Source organism: Sprattus sprattus (assembly GCF_963457725.1).
Source record: "Sprattus sprattus genome assembly, chromosome: 16".
In the NCBI taxonomy this organism is placed as follows: Eukaryota; Metazoa; Chordata; class Actinopteri; order Clupeiformes; family Clupeidae; genus Sprattus; species Sprattus sprattus.
Window position 1 is genome coordinate 3150295 of NC_137914.1, and position 7500 is coordinate 3157794.

The window sequence follows — 7500 nt, forward strand, 5'->3', positions numbered from 1 at the left end:
GTGTGTGTGTGTGTGTGTGTGTGTGTGTGTGTGTGTGTGTGTGTGTGTGTGTGTATGTTCATACCAAGGACATTAGGTTGCGTGCCCATAAACCCTGCTGTTGATAAAATACTGCGTGTGTTGTCTCTGCTTCAGTCTGCCACGGATAATAGTTTTCTGAAGGACTGGAAGTCTGAAGTCACTTGCCCGAAAGGCCTACCTACTGCGTGTCCTACCCGCGTACCCCCACCTGCTTACCCCCACTCCCCACCTGCCTACCCCCACCCCCTGCCAGCTTACTACCACTGCCCACCTACCTACCCCCACCCCCTGCCAGCTTACCACCACTGCCCACCTGCCTACCCCCACCCCCCGCCAGCTTACTACCACTGCCCACCTGCCCACCCCTCCTCCACGCCAGCTTACCACCTCTGCCCACCTGCCTACCCCCACCCCCCGCCAGCTTACTACCACTGCCCGCCAGCCCACCCCTCCTCCACGCCCGGCGGCCATTTTGGCTCCCCGCAGAGCCGCAGCAGGAGGTGCAGTTTCATTCTTAGAGTGTGTCCCCCTGAGACTGAACATGAAGCTCTTGTCTGTGCTTGAGGCAAACCACACACACACTCAAACACTCACACTCACACACACACACACACACACACACACACACACAGCTTTAAACTCCCAGTCTGCCTTCTCTTGCTCTTATACACACACACACACACACACATGCGAACAAACACACACATTATACCCTGTCTGTCTACACACCCTGTTTGTCGATCTCTCACACACTCACACACACACACACACACACACACACACACACACACAACCACACACACAGCTTCCAAGGACAGTGAAGTTGGTGTCATTTCTTGTTGTGAAAATTGACTGATTATAACGCAGGCAAAAGCAGCGACAGTCCTGTGGGATCTGGGGTCCTTAAGGCAGGAAGTGAAAGGGGAAGTGTAGGAGATCTAACAGGGAAGGGTGATGTCAGCAGAGGGCTTTAGTCTCCACAGCTGGTGCCACCTATCAGTCTATAATGCCACCTGTCCCCCCCCCCTCCACACAGTCTCCCTGGTAGTCTAGTGGTTAGGATTCGGCGCTCTCACCGCCGCGGCCCGGGTTCGATTCCCGGTCAGGGAAAGGATCTTTTTACCGTGCTAAGAATGTTGAGGGTGACAGTTGTAAGGGACAGATATTCATAGAATTCATTGAAATATGCAATGGTTCAGAGCTCTACAGAGATGGCTGTCAAACTTGTCTGTTCGTAGGGATAGGCGCGCTTTACTTAAAAAAAATATAAATGCGTTTTCGGGTGCGAGTAAAAGAATGTTAACTATGAGTAAACCGCACTCTCAAGCTTTTCTCAATAATATTAAGACCAGTTTATTTTGCACAGACGCGTTTCGGCCTTAAGCCATCGTCAGTGTCATTGTGTCGACACTGACGATGGCTTAAGGCCGAAACGCGTCTGTGCAAAATAAACTGGTCTTAATATTATTGAGAAAAGCTTGTCCAACTTGTCTGGACATGACAAACACAAACAGGCCGTTAAACGCCAGGAACCGTTGGGCTCCCAGCCCAGTGTTTGTCTGCCATTAAGCACACAAATGAGCATAAGGTAGCCGTGTGCAAACAGTACAGGTGCGCCACTGTATCCTGTATATCTGAGGCCTTCTCAGAGTCGCCTGATTGGACAGGCAGACTCACAAGACCCATGAAGGTAAACAGCCATTGGTCAAACACAGGACTGGGCTGAGAGTCCAAACATTGAGGGGTAAGCTCAAACAAAAAAGTATATTGTCCAGTACGGGGATCGAACCCGCGACCTTGGCGTTATTAGCACCACGCTCTAACCAGCTGAGCTAACCGGACATATGGATCATGGTTTACTAGCGCAGTTCCTAGAATAAAAACCGCACTCTCAAGCTTTTCTCCTTAATAATAAGACCAGTTTATTTTGCACAGACACGTTTCGGATTTAAGCCATCCTCAGTGTAAGGCCGAAACGCGTCTGTGCAAAATAAACTGGTCTTATTATTAAGGAGAAAAGCTTGAGAGTGCGGTTTTTATTCTACTAATAGTAAACATTCTTTTACTCGCACCCGAAAACGCATTTATATTTTTTTGAAGTCGAGCGCCTAATTGGACAGGCAGACTCACAATACCCATGAAGGTAAACAGCCATTGGTTGAACACAGGACTGGGCTGAGAGTCCAAACATTGAGGGGTAAGCTCAAACAAAAAAGTATATTGTCCAGTACGGGGATCGAACCCGCGACCTTGGCGTTATTAGCACCACGCTCTAACCAGCTGAGCTAACCGGACACCACACACACTCTAGCACACAACCCAACCCAACACCACACACACACACACACACTAACACACAACCCAACCCAACACCTCACACTTACACACAACCAAACCCAACACCACACACACACACACTAACACACAACTCAACCCAACACCACACACACATACTAAAACTCAACTCAACCCAACTCCTCACACACACACTAACACTCAACTCAACCCTTGCACCCCCCTGAATGCGCACAGAACACATAGGTTTGTGTGGCGCATTTAGAACTTGAGTGCCCTGCTACCTCTGTGTGCTCTTGAACACACCCATGCACCTCATAAACACACACACACGTACTGTTACGTTTTTTTTTAAGGCGTGGCTTTTGGCACCCCCTGCTGGCTTTTTGTTGCCGTTGTTTTTATGTTTCCCCTGCTGTTCCCTCACCAGATGCAGCCTAATGCCAATCAGCTGTGCCAGGAGCAACCTGGGCCACACACACACACACACACACACACACACACACACACACACACACACACACACACACACACACACACACACCCTTCATCCCGTCCCTGGCGTGGCTAAGCTCAGAGACAGACTGTCCAATCCCTCTGTTTGTCTCCGCTGCCAACCGTCACAAAGCTTTGGACCACGCCCCCTAGCCTCTGGACCTTTTAAGCGTTTGAAACTGTAGTAACGTGTACACACACACTCAGAGACACGCACGCATGCAAACATACACACACACACACACACACACACACACACAGACCCGGATGCATACGCACTGGCAAATATATACATGTAGATATACATCTATCTATAGTTACACACACATACACACACATACAGTATACCATATGGCCATGCACAGTAGCACACTCATGCAACAAATACTCTAAGATACACACATATACACACACACACACACAGGTGCTTAGTCATGAGTGGCCGTTAAACTCATGGCGGAACTGCATCCTTGTAAAGTGTCGCTTTGTTTACTTTGTGTAACTGAGCGACTCCTCCTCACACAAAAAAGTCACTTTTGTACAAGAACACACACACACCCACACATACACCTACTACACACACACACACACACACACACACGCACACACACACACACACGTAAGGATAAGGCCCTTTATGTGAGGACCAGTTGATACTGCCATCACTCCGAGAGACGCAGAACACTCCCAGATAGCAACCAGTGCTCGGTCCACGATTCAGTTTCAAGTCTGTTCCAGATGCTTCTCATAGAGTTGAAGGTACAGTCCGCAATTTGGTTGATACTTTGTTCCAGCTGCTTCTCTTAAAGCGTCTCTTTAATAGCCTCATCAGTCGAGTTAGTAGAGAGGCTTGCCTGATGTGGGGGTGTGTGTACCATGTGTGTGTGTGTGTGGGGGGGGGGTAGGGGGATTTACCTTGCAAGCCAAAGGAGAGCCACTGTGTCTTCCTTAATGTGATTGAAAGTAATGCGGTTAAGCCCTAATGTGGTTTTAAAATGCCATGTCAGATATCTCTAAATCATCAGGGTTAGGGTTAGGGTTAGCACAGTACAGTACTGCACTCCTCTCTCTCTGCTGGGAGCTGAGGCCCTCTGCGTAGCATTCACTGGTGCCGTCACAGAACAGAGGACCAGCCCCACTGCTGTGCTGTTACAGATAGGAGATGCTAGCAGTCTAGCAGCCATGCTTACGTTATCACATACATACTAACATTGACACATACAAACCAGAGAGTTGGCGCAACACACACACACACTCGTACATGCACACACAAACGCACACGCACACACATACATGTGCAGACACACACACTCACACACACACACACGCACACACACACGCACACACACGCACACACACGCACACACACGCACACACAGAGACACACACACACACACACACACACACACACACACACACACACACACATACGCACAGAGACACACAGATGTTTACTCCGAAGGAGTGGAGGAGGGAGTTGACAGGCCTGAGCATTAGTGTTAGTGTTGACTCCTCCGTGGTGGCCATGGTGACGGGATCGCCCTCCCAGCAGTCCTGTAGAAACACTGAACCCAGATCAGGTCAGGGAGTCTCCAGGACCGGATCGACCTCACACTCTGAACCCAGATCAGGTCAGGGAGTCTCCAGGACCGGATCGACCTCACACTCTGAACCCAGATCAGGTCAGGGAGTCTCCAGGACCGGATCGGCCTCCCAGCAGTCCTATAGAAACACTGAACCCAGATCAGAGCAGGAAGACGCCAGGACCGGGTCCGTCAACAGGGACACCAGCAACAGGATTGCAGCAAAGGAGGAAGTGCTAACTCTAAAAATCAGTGAGTTCACAGTTGCTGTAAAACGAAAGAAAAACGTGTTTGATTCCGATTCAAACCGTACGATTCTAATCTAAAATACATTTAGTCAAATTTGCTCAATATTGCTCCTCACGGTCCTTTAGCTGTCTGTTCAGTGTGTGTGTGTGTGTGTGTGTGTGTGTGTGTGTGTATGTGTGTGTGTGTGTGTGTGTGTGTGTGTGTGTGTCCACTGCAGTAAAGAGACTCAAAGCAGCTCAGGTGTTTGTACACAGTCCTGGGGCTTTAAATGGGAAACAAACACAGGGGCTTGGACCGAAGCATAAACTGTCCCTGCAAATCAACACTTTGGCTGCTGGAGTACGGAAGAAAGGGATGTCATTTGGTTGACTGTTGAGCTCAAACCGTCTTTTGCCAGAATCACGGACTGTGCCTTTAAGGCTGCTATACTGCGAGTAGTGCTTAAGTCTAAACTGTTGAGGTGACCGGCGAAACGGATGAAATCTTGTGATGTGGCCTCTGATTGGCTCTTGAGAAATGTGTGTTTAATTGTGTGTTGAAGATCTGTCTGTTCACTTCACCTCACTTTGAAGGGTCCAGTTATTTTTTAGTTTTTTTTTTTTTATGTGCATTTGGCTTCCAATATATAAACGTGCGGATTAAATCTTGTGATGTGGCCTCTGATCAGCTCTTGAGAAAATGTGTGTTTAATTGTGTGTTAAAGATCTGTCATTTGGCTTCCAATATATAAGCGTGCATGCAGGTAGAGCCAAAACCACATGTTGCACCTCAAGTGTGTTCTATGCTCAAACCCAGGACACACACCCAACCAGCCAGCCACCTCCCTTTCCCATCCTCTACTCAAATACACACACTCCCTCTCTCTCACTCTCTCTATTTCTCTCTCTAAAATACTGTACACACACACACAATCTCTTGACCTATCCATAATTCACTCACTCACAAACACACACAGATAATCTACCCCTCTCTCTCTCTCTCTCTCTCTCTCCTCTCTCTCTCTCTCTCTCTCTCTCTCTCTCTCTCTCTATCTCTCTCTCTCTCTCTCTCTCTCTCTCTCCTGCTCTCTAACTCTCTCTCTCTCTCTCTCTCTCAAACACACACACACACACACACACACACACACACACACACACACACACGCACACACACAGCCAATTCATTCAATCACTCTGCTGGATTGGGTGGATTGGCTGAGAGCCTTATGGAGCTGCCAGAAGCTTTGGTTTGATTCTAACTGCATCTGTCCGTTTGTTTCTGTCAGATGAGCTCTGGACTCTTGCACTACACCTATGCACACACACACACACACACACACACACACACACACACACACACACTCGCACGCACGCACGCACGCACGCACGCACGCACGCACGCACGCACGCACGCACGCACGCACGCACGCACGCACGCATGTCTGACAGGTCACACATCAGACATCAGAGCCTAGCACCTCACTCACACCTCACACCCACACAGGGAGCATAATGGACTTTTTGGCCTGCCTACCTACCAAACTGGTTTTTACCTGCCATAATTAAACAATGCTTTCCATAACATAATTTGTATGCGTCAGGAATATGCCATCTTCAGGTGTAATCTTCATGTCATTGTACATCACCCTTTAAATTGATTGAAATGACTAAACTAATAAGCAGGCGATCACTAATGCACTAGCAGCGGTTACATTCCTGCACTTTATCGTTTCTATTTTCTATTTATTTGTATTTCCTATGTAAAGTAGTATTTATTGTTACACCGTGGTTCTAATGCTCGTAGCTTGTTTGTTCTCTCCCTTGTAGGTCGCTTTGGACAAAAGCGTCTGCTAAATGACTTACCGTAAAATGTAATCAATCTAGAGAATGTCTTGTGTGACCGTGACTGCTTTGGTGGCTCCTGATCCCCTCACCTCTCATAATAGACAAGCCGACTGCAGACGTATTAAGCCTCGCGACCGCTCTTCAAACACTGCACTGCACTGCACTGCACTGCACTGCACTGCACTGCACTGCACTGCACTGCACTGCACTGCACTGCACTGCCTTGCCTTGCCTTGCCTTGCCCTCACGACTACCCTTCAAAAAATGCACTGCACTGTCCCTCGTGGCCATCCATCAAACACTGCACTGCCTTGTCCCTCGCGACCACCCTTCAAAAAATGCACTGCACAGCATTGTCCCTCGCGACCACCCTTCAAACACTGCACTGCCTTGTCACTCATGGCCACCCTTCAAACACTGCACTGCCTTGTCCCTCGCGACCACCCTTCAAATACTGCACTGCCCTGGACCATCCTCATACCAACCAAGAGCACCATTTTACAACTGGAGTATTCTTCGCCTGAGTTCTCGGCTACGTGAGGGGAGTGGGTTGTTGTGTACAAACGGAGGTATAAATAATAGAGCACATAGGGCATAAAAGCATCAAATGAATGGTATGAAGATGTCATTTGGTCTTACGTTACTAAGCAACGGTGAAGAATTGATGATAACAGTGACATCTTGCCATTATTATAACACACACTACAGCAGCCCAAAATAGAACGCTCCATCAAGTGTGTATTCAGCTAGCGACTGCATTTTTTTTTTCTTAATCCAGTGAATCCTGGTCATTATCGGTAAGCCTCGCCGACTTAATTATGAAATGAGTCATCTTTGCCTGCATCTATCTTTAACAACAAATTGACCACATTCATTTGTGAAGCTGTGTACGTGGAGTAGTTCATCCGTCCACAGCTCACTTATTTCATCACAGCCACAGTTGGGAAACAAAATCTGCTTAGCTGCTGTCTATTTTGAGACAGAACATGTGTATTAGGCTTCACTTACTAGAACAGAGATATGCCATTGTTCTA